The 13,500-nt window shown below is 32.5% G+C and overlaps 1 protein-coding gene and 1 long non-coding RNA gene across 8 annotated transcripts in view; one reads left to right on the top strand and one right to left on the bottom strand.

The window, feature by feature from the left end:
- The window catches only part of LOC118188521 (uncharacterized), a 378,328-nt gene that overhangs the window by 118,786 nt on the left and 246,042 nt on the right, over window positions 1–13,500 (bottom strand). The gene's annotated exons all lie outside the window — the stretch shown is intronic.
- Window positions 1–13,500, top strand: part of LOC146997727 (uncharacterized) — a 37,881-nt gene that overhangs the window by 21,711 nt on the left and 2,670 nt on the right. The window contains exon 2 of the long non-coding RNA XR_015040805.1: window positions 12,362–12,447. This is a non-coding gene — a long non-coding RNA (uncharacterized LOC146997727). The remainder of the gene's footprint in view (window positions 1–12,361; window positions 12,448–13,500) is intronic.

The following is a 13,500-nucleotide window of genomic DNA, read 5'->3' as shown; positions in this document are numbered from 1 at the left end:
ATTGATTTATTCGTATCTGGCTGAGAAAACAGCCGAGAATTATTTTTATTTTTTAAAAAGGCAACTTCGAATTTTCTTTTCCAGAATCTACAAAAGGAAACAACTAAAAACAGAAATTCAGCGAAATTTATGTTACTTTTTTATGCATTCAATTTGTAGAAATACGTACTAAATACGAAAGCAATTGATATCGGAATATTAGCATAAATATAGCTCTTAAAAACACTGAAGTTCAGTTGGATGGCACAGTCGGACGACGGTTTATAGTACTTTTCTCCTCGTTTATTCTGCGTAAATACATTAGTAATCCGCAGCATCTTTCATTAGTAATTTTAACAGAAACACTGTAAAAAAATCTCTAGCATTTCAATATCCAGCTTGTGTTGCTGTGGTCCCTAAATCATAGCCTGTGCTTAGTATTTCTCTCTAGTATATTTTTAAGATCTCGAAGAAGGTTCAATGTCTTGAATAATCAAATATATTTTTTTTTAATAAATGAGTGCAAACATTTCCAGGGGGCATTGATATATAGAAAACAATAATACAGAAAGTCCCCCTTTCACACTATTTAACATTTTTGTTTTGTATAAATCGCTTTAAGCATATGAATTTTATGTTCTATAGATTAAATTTCTGAACGTCAGTTCTTAAACCGGTAAGCCGGTTTTCAACGTTTTAGCTTAAGAATGTTTCAAGTGTTAAAATGGAATCCGAAATGAAAATTGAACATTTTTTATATATTTTATATTATTTAATCTTTTATAATTTTTGAAAAATCTTTAAGCTAAATAAATATTTCTTTGAGTGTACCTGAATTACAGTTTTCCTGCAGAAGTTTCACCTTATAAACCTGCAGAAAAACTTATTTTATTGCGAGGTAAAGAAGCATAAATTTCTATTTCGTTCATGAGACGTTCAGATCCTACAGTTTGCTTGAGAACTGTAGAACAGCTGTCGTAATGAAAGAACACCATCTTGACAGACCAGAAAGCCAGTTTCGATATTTAAAATAACTAGGATGTATATAACATTGCAATACATCTTTTTAGACATTTTTTTCAGATCCAGTGACGTCATAGTCTTAAAAAAGGAAAGCCACGGAAAATATTTGTAAAAAATTTTTGGAGTAAAAATGTTCTAGCCCTATTTTTTTAATTTTTTTTTTTTTTTTATAATTTTTTTTTTTTTTAAAGCTGACGAATGTAAGAAGTTGCTACCAACAGGCACTACGCCAGAATTCCTAACGTGTCTTTGCGACTGAAAGGGTGACTTCATGTCCTCATCAAGCACGTGATGTATTGTAAAGATTAACTCATTCCAAATAGACTTTTCCCGCCAAACACTTTTTACGCTTCGCATTACATTACAGCAAAATTTCGATTTACCGGTAGATGATAAAACAAATATTTTGGAAAAATTTGAAAACAAAGGCGGAAATTTGACACAATTGATAACAAATTATTTAAAAATGAACGCTAAAAATTCTAAATTGAATACAGATTCTCAGCCTCAAATTCCTTTATTTATTTATTTTTTTTTCCTGTCTTTCGTCCTTCCATACCCTAATAATCTTAAGATTTTCTACTAAAAATAAGCAGCGTCAAAAAGATTTAAGAAAAAATAGTACTGACTTGATGCTCAAGGAAAATATTCAGATTTGTCCGCTCATCGAAGCAAAATTATTTTGTAGTAATATAATCAAAGGAATAAAATAAAAAAAATAATGAATAAATAAATAAATAAATAAATAAAATAAAGCATAAATAAATAAAAGGTAAAAATTGCCATAATTTTTCTGTCAGTTTTTTTTTATCATTAAATCAATGATTGATAAAAAATGGGAAACCAATGGATGAAACGTGAAAAAGGCTTTGATCATCTTTTGCTATCGTTACTTTATTTTCGTTATAAATCGTCATGAATTAAGGTATATATAGAACCATTAAGGCATAAAGTAAGTAAGAAATTTAGAACTAATGTTTCACAAAGACCAAAAATTTTGAAATTCATAATTAATAAATTTCAAATAATCCTATAACTGCAACAAAGAATTTAATAAATGTTGAAACCAAAGCTGGGTGCATGGTTGGTTTTCATGATTTTTCATTTTGGTTTTTTGTAACTGGAGTACGAGTTAGTTTTCTTTAGCAAGTCTTCCACGAATGAAGATAGCTCTCAAATAACTTATTCAAATGACCTAAACTAACCTAAATTAATAACGACAAGTTTAATAATGTCTCCATATTTTCTATCAAGCGTTTATACCAGGGTATGTACACAACAATAGTAATTTTGATAAATCTTCAGAGAGAAAAACATTTAGCTAAAATTTCAGAGGAGAAACTAACCAGCGAATGAACATAAAGATATACCATGCTTTAAGCCTTACAGTTAAGCAAAAGAAAATGAATAAAAAATAAATAGCTGGCATTTCTTTTGAAAAAGTTCTAAAACAATACATTATTTATTAGTTGAAAAATGTAAGTGAGATTAAGAATCTACAATTTAATATTTTATATATCACTGAAGTTTCTTTTTAACATGTTTACCTATTTTTAAAGATAACCTTCTCGCTGTTTCTGCTGCTGTATTTTTTACAACCGCAATTAAACTTTTATTAATTTATCTTAAGTATATATATATATATATATATATACAAATCTAGCTGTCTTACAGTTCTTTACATTTTGATAGTTCTTGAATCCTTCGATTATATTTTCAGTGGTGAATAATGCTTCAGAGTATTTTTGTTTTGAGCAGTTCTTGGCTACTTGATTACAATGTTACGCCTTTCCCTCAGCATCAAAATATCGATAAGTTTAATGCTCTCCCATCAAATTGTTATTTCAGGAAAATGTAGATGTTGAGTAACATTAAACTGATTTTTGTTTTCACTTTTATGACCTATGGCCATCTTTTTAATGGTCCCAAAATAATTATCCTTTGTGTTAGATATATGTAGATATGCTTAACTTAAATAAGCGTCTGTTTTTAAGTGAACGTACAAGTTTTCTTCTGTTTAATAAATTATTAGAGGAAAAAATTCCGGTTTATATTCATAGTGAATGTCAGCTTTTCAATTTAAGCGCTTAAAAAACAAATGTCCGTAAAACTGGAAATTCGTAAATAAAAAACATCATTTAGAAATATCGCACACGATTCAGAACCAACATCACAGTACTCACATTAAAGTTTTAATAGAAAAGAAGAATACAATCCTAGAAACGAAATAAATAGAAGAATGCAATCCTAGCTTCGAACAGAATAATACGTAATCTCAAATAATCGGATTTCTTATGCAACACAATTTGAAATAAGAAGGTAAAAAAATAGTTTGTTCAAACAGCTTTTTATTACTCTTATTAGAGTGTATTTCACATATCCCACCACATTTTGCAATCTAGATGAACGGGTTGATTTCAGTGGCGTTTTTCGTAGTTTTCCCCAATGCGAACTAGTTTTTCTTAGAAAGCCCTTCATGAAGGCATCCCTTAGACAGACAACCTCGTGGGCTTTGCTGTATCCAAATAAGCTAACCTAAAGTGGATTTCACGAACTCACAAGACAGAATACCATTAAAAATGTAATAAACTATTTAGGACCGAAATCATATTTACTAAAAGCTAGTAGTTTATAAAATGAAGCAGAGCTCCGAAAACATACGTATATTTGGTAAGTTGGTAAATGCATTATATGTATTTTTGCTTTATAACATGCGTACATATTTTGCTATGCTTCCTGGAATAATACTTTTAACTAAGAATACTTGTAGTAGCATGTAGTGTTACTTTTAGACGGCCTTAAAAAATTATTATTAAAATGCACTTATTTTCCTCATAAAACATATTGAGATTCTTTATGATTATTAGTCTTTTCAAATTACTTTGATTTATTGTAATTATGAGAAAAAACTTATAACGCAAACTTCCTTACAATAATCAGGAGTGGCTATCTCTACAAACCGCATCAAAATGAATACTATAACCTCTCTTTTTACTTTCAGAATAACACTTTCAGTAACTTGAATCGAAATAACTCGCACGTAACATTTAATATTCTCCACTGTTTCCTCTTATCGTTTTAGCTTTTACTATTTGAGTTTCTTAAAATAAAATGAAGCAACTTTCTCCCAGGCATTTCGACAGCATTGCCAGAATCACGTTTCTGGAAACTGGCTCGTGGCTCGTCTGGGAGATAGCCGAGTTCAGTGGCCAGGAGGACGGCAGGAAAAAGGAAACCGTGGATCCTGTATATCCTGTGCCTTGATTTCTAGAGGTATCGGATATACATCTCGCTACACATCGTTTCCTCAGCTTCATGATCCAGGACCCTGGCTTTGATTGCGGCTGCTGACGCTCTTCAGCGACGGCCGGTCTCTCAATTGGGCTGCCGGCTGCCGGATTTTCCACTTCAGTTTCCATGAGCTTGTTTCCAATAGCAACATCCCCCCCTTTTTTTTAATATCTTGATCATATTATAATTACGCTGCATGAAAGATGAGGTCACTTTTCGAGAAATTGTCCAGACAAATGAAAATCGATAATTTTAAGCTCGCGAACGGAATTTTTTATTTCATAAGTTTTTATTACCCATTTATTTTTGTATACTTCAGTGGCAACTTATTAATTTAAAAAGATAAAAATAATTGTATTTTCAATATATAACGTTAATGTACAACAATATAATATTAATGTCAAGCTGTTAAATACAAAGTTTAAGTCTGTTAGTAAATAGGCTTGTCAGTAGCCAAGGGGATTAGAATGCTCAATGCGGGTAGTTTGATCTAGGTTCAAATCACAATAACCAGACTAACTGCAGAGATATTATCGTGGTCCTCCCTACATGTAATATAAATGCAAACCAATTTCCTTCTTTACAAAAATTTTCACGAAGGCGTCTCCTCTCTTAGGCAGATATAACCCTTGTGTGCTTTGCCAGTTCAATTACAGAAATAAATAAACTGATGGAAAATAAAATACGAATCGAAATTCAAACATATAAAAAAGAATACTAGTTTTTAAGCAAAATTCAAGAGGTGTTAAGTAAATGGCTTACTCGCTTCGACAACGCAATAAAAAAGAGCGATCTCCCTTTTTCGGATATCTTGAAATGCATAATTTTTCTTTAAACTGATCAAATGTTCATTGGTTAACTACGAAAATACTCTCAATTGTTATCTGCACATGAGCAAAACATGCTCTTATGGAGGATTTCTTAAGGTAAATTGGCTCGCATTTCCGTTACACACAAGAAACGTCCCGAAAAGACAAGCAATAGTCACTCCGTTAAACAAAATACCAATGTCTCCCGCTTTAAGCCAGTTAGCTTCTAGTGAGCCCATTTCGAAGTTAAATTTTATCTAATTTTAAAATCGAAATTTCGAAAAAGCGATGTGAATAATTCGTGACTTTTTCAGGCAAGAAAACAAAAAGCTATAAGGTACAATCTATAAAAACTCCTTTTACCGAAACAGAAAAAGGCATGCTGAGCCTTAAATTATACTTATGAAATTAATTATATTGAGATTCTTTATGATTATTAGTCTTTTCAAATTACTTTGATTTATTGTAATTATGAGAAAAAACTAATATAACAGTACTATTAAATTAACAACAAAATAATTTAGAAAAAAACCTTAATTATAAATCTGTTCCATTATAAATTCCTTATGCAAAGTTGATGTCCTTAAAGAAACTTAATTTTTTCTGAAAAGACAAGTCTTTTTTAAAACACTCCTTTTCTGGCGTTACTTTTTTTTTTTTTTGTTTTTGTTAATTAAGGTTGAGAGTATAGTCACGTACATGAAATTAAGTGTTTTTACATTGCAATGTTTCTGAGCTATCGCGCAATGTGCGGACAGCCATTCGTACTTTTAGACCGGTTTCACTACTTTGAAATCATCGTAAAGCGGCTTACTAATAATTTCATTCTTACACTACTGTTGATTCAAAAATATTCCTCTGTCAATATATTGTTTTTGCAAAACTTGAAAATTACGCTTCTCACCTTTCTAAGGAAATCCAATTCGTATTTCTATACAATTAGTATGTGTTGCCAAAAGACATATTTTGGATAAAACTACTAGTTCCATTCAGGGCTTGCTTGCCGCCTAGGTCTAGAAAATTCGAGTTTAGGGCTGCAGAATTTAGGAGATCACATAATGATCCAGAATTCCTCATAATACTGGCTTCCCTCTCTTATTTCATAAAAAGGGGGGAGGAAAGTGAGTTGTAAAATTAAGCAAGAATCCAACTTCAGGCTGGCACTTATTTTATAGAGAACTTCCAAAGACAGCAGGTTAATAGCTCCTTCTTAAAAAAGCAAATGTATTCTGTGAATTGAAAAAGAGGGAATTTTGGCCTTGAACTGCTATAGTTTGCGATAAAACCAACGCCAACAAAAGACAGACTTTATATATATATATTAATATATTTATCTTTTCCATACACGAAAATTAGTTCCAAGGCTTCTGGGGAAGAGAAAGTGCGTTAAGGGATCCAGAATGCTCTAATAAGGCCCAGGATTTTAATGGTTTAAGGATATATTTTGTCAATCTGACTGGCGTGACAATCTGGTTTAATATTCTGTTTTTAGTATTAACAGTATACATCCTACATTAAGAAAAGCAGTTGAATATCAGAGACCAAATGTTTACCTACGAGAATTGAATATATTTACTGACGGTTCGGGTTATGACAATGGAATTGGGGGCAGTATATGTGGTTTACCGAAACAGACTATGTCAAAATTAGACTCGAACCTTACAATTCGGTTTTTCAATCCGAATTGGCTGCTATCATATTTGCTTTTAAATGAATTGATTAAAACTAGACTATGAAACATATATTAATATATACAGACTCATTATCTGGTTTTCAAAGCACTAGCAGATGCTGATAAAACTAATAATTTGGTCTCATATACAGATGGTTTCCTTGTAAAAGTTAAGAAAATACATAACTTGAAAATAAAGTGGATGAAAGCCCATACTGGCGTTAGAGGACCGACATGGTGGCCAAAGAGGCTGCTATGGGTAATGCCGGAGATGCGTTCCATATTGAGGCATACAAAAAGAATTGTTATTGGTAAAATCTAGGGTTTCTATTATGATTGCTGGAAAGAGAGATAAAACATTTCCGGAAAAAGGAAAGATTAATTTGTTGAACTTCTAAAAATAAGAGAATGACATGGGATTTTGATTACAATTAAATGGGCGCTTCCCGGCATACCTGAAAGGATTTAATTTGCAAAATTATAGTCTTTGTGGTTTTTGTAGTGCTGAAGGCAATACACGACATTTCGTCGAAGACTACGTATTATTGCGACATGTTAGGGAAAAACATTGTAACATAAAGGAATTTTATTGCCGCAGGAAAGAGTTTAGATTTGCAAAGGATTTGATGAACTTTATAAATGGCAAGATAACAATACTGGGAATTTTGGTTTGCTGTTTTTACCTGTATTTTTGTTTTAATCTTTGTTGTGTGTGCTACGTTAACAATGAGGCCGGTTATTATCGGCCAGGAGGGTTGCAGCACAGTCGTATATTACATTACCATGAATTGGAAAGTTGTAATAAGAAAATAAGAATTTAATAATTATCTGCATACAAGCATGCATAAGTATTTTTATTTATGAACCGAAGGAAAATTTAATAAATGAGAGGGAAAGAAATTAGGTTGCTGTTGCTTAGTCTCAAGTTTTTGTCCCACTTAGAAAAGTTTCTCTGAAAACTTGCAAATTATTATGTTTGAATTACAGAGTGTAACAAACAAATATCTCTTACAAGTACCAAACTTTAGATTTTAGGTAGAAAATAAAACAAAATACGAGGGTCAGTCAAAAAGTTAGTTGCACTGCCTAAGAAAACAAAACAGGAGCAAAATTCTACAATAACTTTATTTATATTTTAAAGTTCCATTCAAAATCTACTTTTCAACGTAATTACCTCCATTATTTAAGCATCTATCGAGGCGTGGTACAAGTTTTTCGTGCCTTCTGCAAAGAAATCCCGTTAAATATCCGATAACCATTGATGGGCTGCAGTTTTCACTTCGGCTCCGAATGGTAACATCGCTTTGAAAGTTCTTGTTTCATGGCACCAAACACATGGAAGTCAGGAGGTGAAAGTTCTGGGCTATAAGGAGGGTGATTCCACACCTTCCCACCTAAACGTTTTCAGAAGATCACACGTTTGTTTTGCTGCATGCGGTCTTGCATTGTCATGCAGGAGACAATGCCGTTCGACAGTTTACCTGCCCGTCGATTTTTAAGTGATTGTCGCAATCGTGGCACCCTTCGGCATGAACTCTGTATGCACCACGCCTTCTCTGTCGAAAAACAGCGTCATCATCGCCTTTCCTGCAGATAAAACAGTTCGACACTTTGTTCGTGTCGGGGAACTGCAATGTTTCCACTCGAGCGAGCTGCGTTTTGTTTCAGGTGAGAAGTGGTGAATCCAAGTTTCATCTCCAGTCACAGTTTTGTCCCAAAAACTCATTTTCTTCCGTTTGGTAACGTTGTAGAAATGCAAATGCACTCTCAAAACGCTTTCCTTTATGTTTCTCCGTCAATAGACGTGGCACCCATCGAGCTGTGATACTTCTTTGGCAATATGAAGCAACTCCAATGATGGAACACAGAAAAAAACTTTATTTAGCACTCAAAATGGCGACATACAAACAAAAAGAGAAAACACATTCTAACATTTAAAAATAAATTACATTCTTCGTGCGAGAGTCGCACGAGGCACTCGAGTCTGGTTTCAAATATTGCCATTCACAAATACCTTAATGTTCATCTATTTAAATTATTTAAACTACAAGATTTTAATATTATTTAAAGCTGTTACAACCTCTCCCCCAACGGAGAGACTTTTGCCGAAGGGAAAAGTTCTGTAAAATTCGAAAGTTTATAAGCTCGGCTTGCTAAATTGCTTACAGAGAAAAGATAACTTCTCTCATAAGTTTCCAAATTTTCAGGCCGAAAATTTTAAGTTTTAAACAAATATTTTTACACCACATTTAAATAGGAAGAAAATGGACCAGTGTTCAAATTAGTCTTCTTTTTTTTTCTTGACGGCGCCTAGATCTCTTCCATGGTGGACCAGTTCCTCGGCTATAATTCACAGCAAAGCCTTTCCTCAGTTCATCTGTGCCTTTCGGATAATATTCATTTGTCATTTGCTTTCGACAATTGTTTTCTTCGTCTATTAGTAGCGGCTTTGATATTAAATCAAAAGCCGAAAGATGATGATAACGCTGCATTGCAAAATGATTCTCAATATTAATTTCTTTATCGATTTTTAAATTTTCGTGAACATCTTCCTCTTTTAATTCTGGTGATTTAACTTCTTCTTCAAATACATCTCTGGATGCTTTATTTTCTTCCTTCATCGGTTCCAAGATCTGCTCTTCAGCTATTTTTCTTTTCCTTTGAGCTCTAGTAGAAATGGCATTAAAATGGTATCACTAAGTTTACGTTCAAGTGATAAACTAATAAAATAAGGCAGTTCAGTGTTAACAGGAAGTAATAACCTGATATCACTAATATTACGTTCAGTGATGAACTAATAAAATAAGGCAATTCAATATCAACAGGAAGTAATAACCTGGTATCATTAATATTATGTTCAGTGATGAACTAATAAAATAAGACAATTCAATATCCACAGGAAGTTACGTTCAGTGATGAACTAATAAAATAAGGCAATTCAATGTCAACAGGAAGTTATAATCTGGTATCGCTAATGTTGCGTTCAGTGATGAACTAATAACATAAAGCAATTCAAAATTAACAGGAAGTAATAATCTGGTATCACTAATATTGCGTTCAATGATGAACTAATAAAATAAAGCAATTCAATATTAACAGGAGGTAATAATCTGGTATCACTAATATTATGTTCAATGATGAACTAATAAAATAAAAATACGCACGATTATTCTATCTTGGTCGGTGCCTCCAAAATAATTATGACTGTAATACTTCTTTGGCAATATGAAGCAACTCCAATGATGGAACACAGAAAAAAACTTTATTTAGCACTCAAAATGGCGACATACAAACAAAAAGAGAAAACACATTATAACATTTAAAAATAAATTACATTCTTCGTGCGAGAGTCGCACGAGGCACTCAAGTCTGGTTTCAAATATTGCCATTCACAAATACCTTAATGTTCATCTATTTAAATTATTTAAACTACAAGATTTTAATATTATTTAAAGCTGTTACAGAGCACGAACTTTACGAAATTTAAGGTGATCGGTAATAATTTTATGCACTTTTCCATGAGAAATATCCAATTCATTTGAGATTTCGTCTATCGTTATGCATCTGTTTGCAAGAATGCATTCATTCACGCGGGCAGAGATTTCCGAATTTGTTGCAGTTAATGGTCTTCCCTCGCGCTCAGCGTCGTCAATATCTGTACGTCCATTCTGAAACAAGTTGCGCCATTCCGCGATAGCTTGACGTGATATTGCATTTTCACCATACACTTCATGCAACTGCCCATAAATTTCAGTGCAGTTGCACCTTTTTGCCCACAAAAAACGAATCACTGCACGCATTTCTAATTTGGACGCTATTTGCAGCTGTCGAAACATGTTTGCGACTGATTATCAGATAAACTAAACTTGCCTCGGGGAAGCCGCTACGTCAAGCGATAAAGGTACATGTCTGAAGTGCTGCCATACAGTGTCATCCAAATAGTCTTAAACGAAACATATTTACGCAGTCGTGCAACGAACTTTCTGACTGACCTACGTAATTTTGACTTATTCTTTTATGATATTACTATTATTGTTTCTGTCACGTTTCATAAATATTTAGTAAGCGAAATTTCAAACTTATTTAAAATACTTTTTCTTATTAAAACTTTTTTTTAATTCTTAAAAAAAAAAAAAAAAAAAAACTGATGTGTACACCACATGACTTGTACGGAATATTAAATTATACGTATTTTTTCCTGCGTTATATTTAAACTTATTTCTTCGAATTTCATTAGAGATATATTTATCATTTAATTAATTCAGAAATCACTTCGCGCAAGAGAAAAATACGTAAAAACTCAAAAAAATATCTTCATTAAAAATTGAACGACATAGAAAAACATAAAATACGAATTACAGTCAAAAATAATTAAAAACAATTTTTTACAACTGAAATTACAATTTCTACGCAAAAACAAGCAATTCAGCCAGCAGGCCAGAAGGCAGATTTTTCGGTGCACAAAACTAAAAGTTTGCTTTGGTCCCCCTCGGCAAAAAGACGCTGAAGGTGTAGAAAGATTTCATTTACTATTCTGCTAAGTTTCAAATGTAAACAAATATGGCTGCTATGGTTTAAAAAAAATCAGGCATCTCGCACTTAAACAACTTTTAAATTGTTGATAATTTTACAACTATTGCATGCAGATTGACTAAAGCATAAAAACCTTAATCGGAACATAACAACAATATAATTCAATAAATTTTAAACCAAAAAATGCACAATTTACCAGCGTATAAGAATAAAAAAACTTAGCTCACCGAGTAGGGTATATATATATATATATTTACATAGTTTTAGTTCGGCCTATTGCAACCAAAACGGGAGGTGCATATATACATTTGATAGCAGTCCCATATACAAAATTTCAACGTTTTTGAGTTATGCGAGACACATTCATACATACGTATAGACGTACAGACGTCACGAAAGAAATCCCTTCTGAGTCCATTTTAAATCAATTTCGCAATTCCTTTTTAGAAAAGGATTCCTTTATTCTGTCCGTATATACAGATGTAAAGCAAAAATATCGTTCAATTGCATTCGATAGTGGTCAAAATGGAAATTTTCGTTGAAATATGTTACCCGGAATTTTTTGCGTCCTTTACTTCGTACAAGGTAGGGAAAAATGGCCTCTCAATTGCTTCCAGATGATGGAAGCGGTCTGCATGCAGTTTAACACCACTGATTCAGATTATTGCAGAATTCTCTAGTAAAGGAAAGGAATGCCTTCGTGGAGGACGTTCTAAGTACATTTAAATGCAACTTATGGGTTAACTTTTGTTATAACAAAGTAAAATCTGCTGGAAAAAAAGCATGCTAATGAAAAAATAAGCTAGAGATCAATCTTCTGACTAAAAAATTACTTTTAGAAAGCAGTTTTATAATTAAAAAAAAGAAAAAAAAAATTAGTATTCGCAAATAATTTTTATTTTTTATTTATTTATTTATTTTGCGGGGGGGGGATTTTAGGATATATATACTTTTTAAAAAAAATTTTGGATAACGATCTCGAAGTTTTCTCCTTTTCACTCTACATTTTGTATAACATATTGCAATATTTTATTATAATCATTATAATTTGCAGAATTCAGTAATTGGAGGACTGGATAACAATGCACACTAAGCTCAGCTGGCAAAAGAAAGGAATGCCTTCATGAAGGACTTGTTAAGGTAAGTTAGCTTCCATTCACATTGCACATGACAACGCCTATACGGTTATCTCACATTCCAGAATTAGACAGCGGTCAAAGTATCAGTATTCAGTACCTATCGACTACTAAGGAGCCCAAATTATCGTTATAACACTCATAAAAGATCTACACACCTTAGGAATGCGGACTAGCGTATCATAAGTTCGAGCTATAACATTTCTTGCTACAAAGATACCATGATGACGACATGGACACTAAATTTAATGAATATAGACAGTACCAGAATTTTTAGAAAAATCTGCATTATTTGTGCAAACCCAGCATCAGAAATTTCGATTCCCTTAACGATCAATATAAAATGGCGCTTTATATAAATTAAACGTATTAATAATTCTTAATTAAACACATTAATAGAGATAAATATGCAAAATTGGTTTTAGTTAGGTGTTGCTTGTGATAACATCTGATCGGGTCCTTCTGAAAACTGGCACCCTAGGAGACTTGCTTATATGACTATGCTTGAAATCAGCCCTGCATTTACGTTCAGTCGCAGCTCAGTTACCAATACGAATTCAAAATATTTTTGCTTTAAATTTAAACGCACAATTAAAACCGCACAATAAATAAATATACTCATCATACAAAGAAATCATATGTAACCTAACCCAGTTTACTTCAACATTAAATAGTTTTTCTCCCGTTCTTACAACAATTTTTTAAATAAAAGCTTCTGTATCATAAGCTTCTGGCTGTGAACGAGTGTGTAGCGAAATTCTACAGGTGCACTGGCAGATAACGATCGTGAAAAGTGGAAAAAGGAAGAAATATAAAACCGCAATCCTCGAGTCGAAAAGGAGATGAATATAGTGTGGCGCGAGTCATATAAGGCTGAAAACCACAGCACTAAACGACAGGAATATAACAAAATAAATAAATAAATAAAATACAAAGAAAATATTCCACAGAAAACTGCGCAAATTATAAAGCATTTTCATATTTACATACTTTTTTCTTAATCATATAACTTTCGACTCACAGATGGCAGCACAAGAAGCACTAACAATTGCCTAAT

Source organism: Stegodyphus dumicola, chromosome 4 (genome assembly GCF_044657685.1).
Source record: "Stegodyphus dumicola isolate Sdum_Otavi_A_Nest chromosome 4, ASM4465768v1".
Lineage (NCBI taxonomy): Eukaryota > Metazoa > Arthropoda > Arachnida > Araneae > Eresidae > Stegodyphus > Stegodyphus dumicola.
Note: the sequence above shows the minus strand (reverse complement) of the source record. Positions and strands in the feature narration are given on the sequence as shown.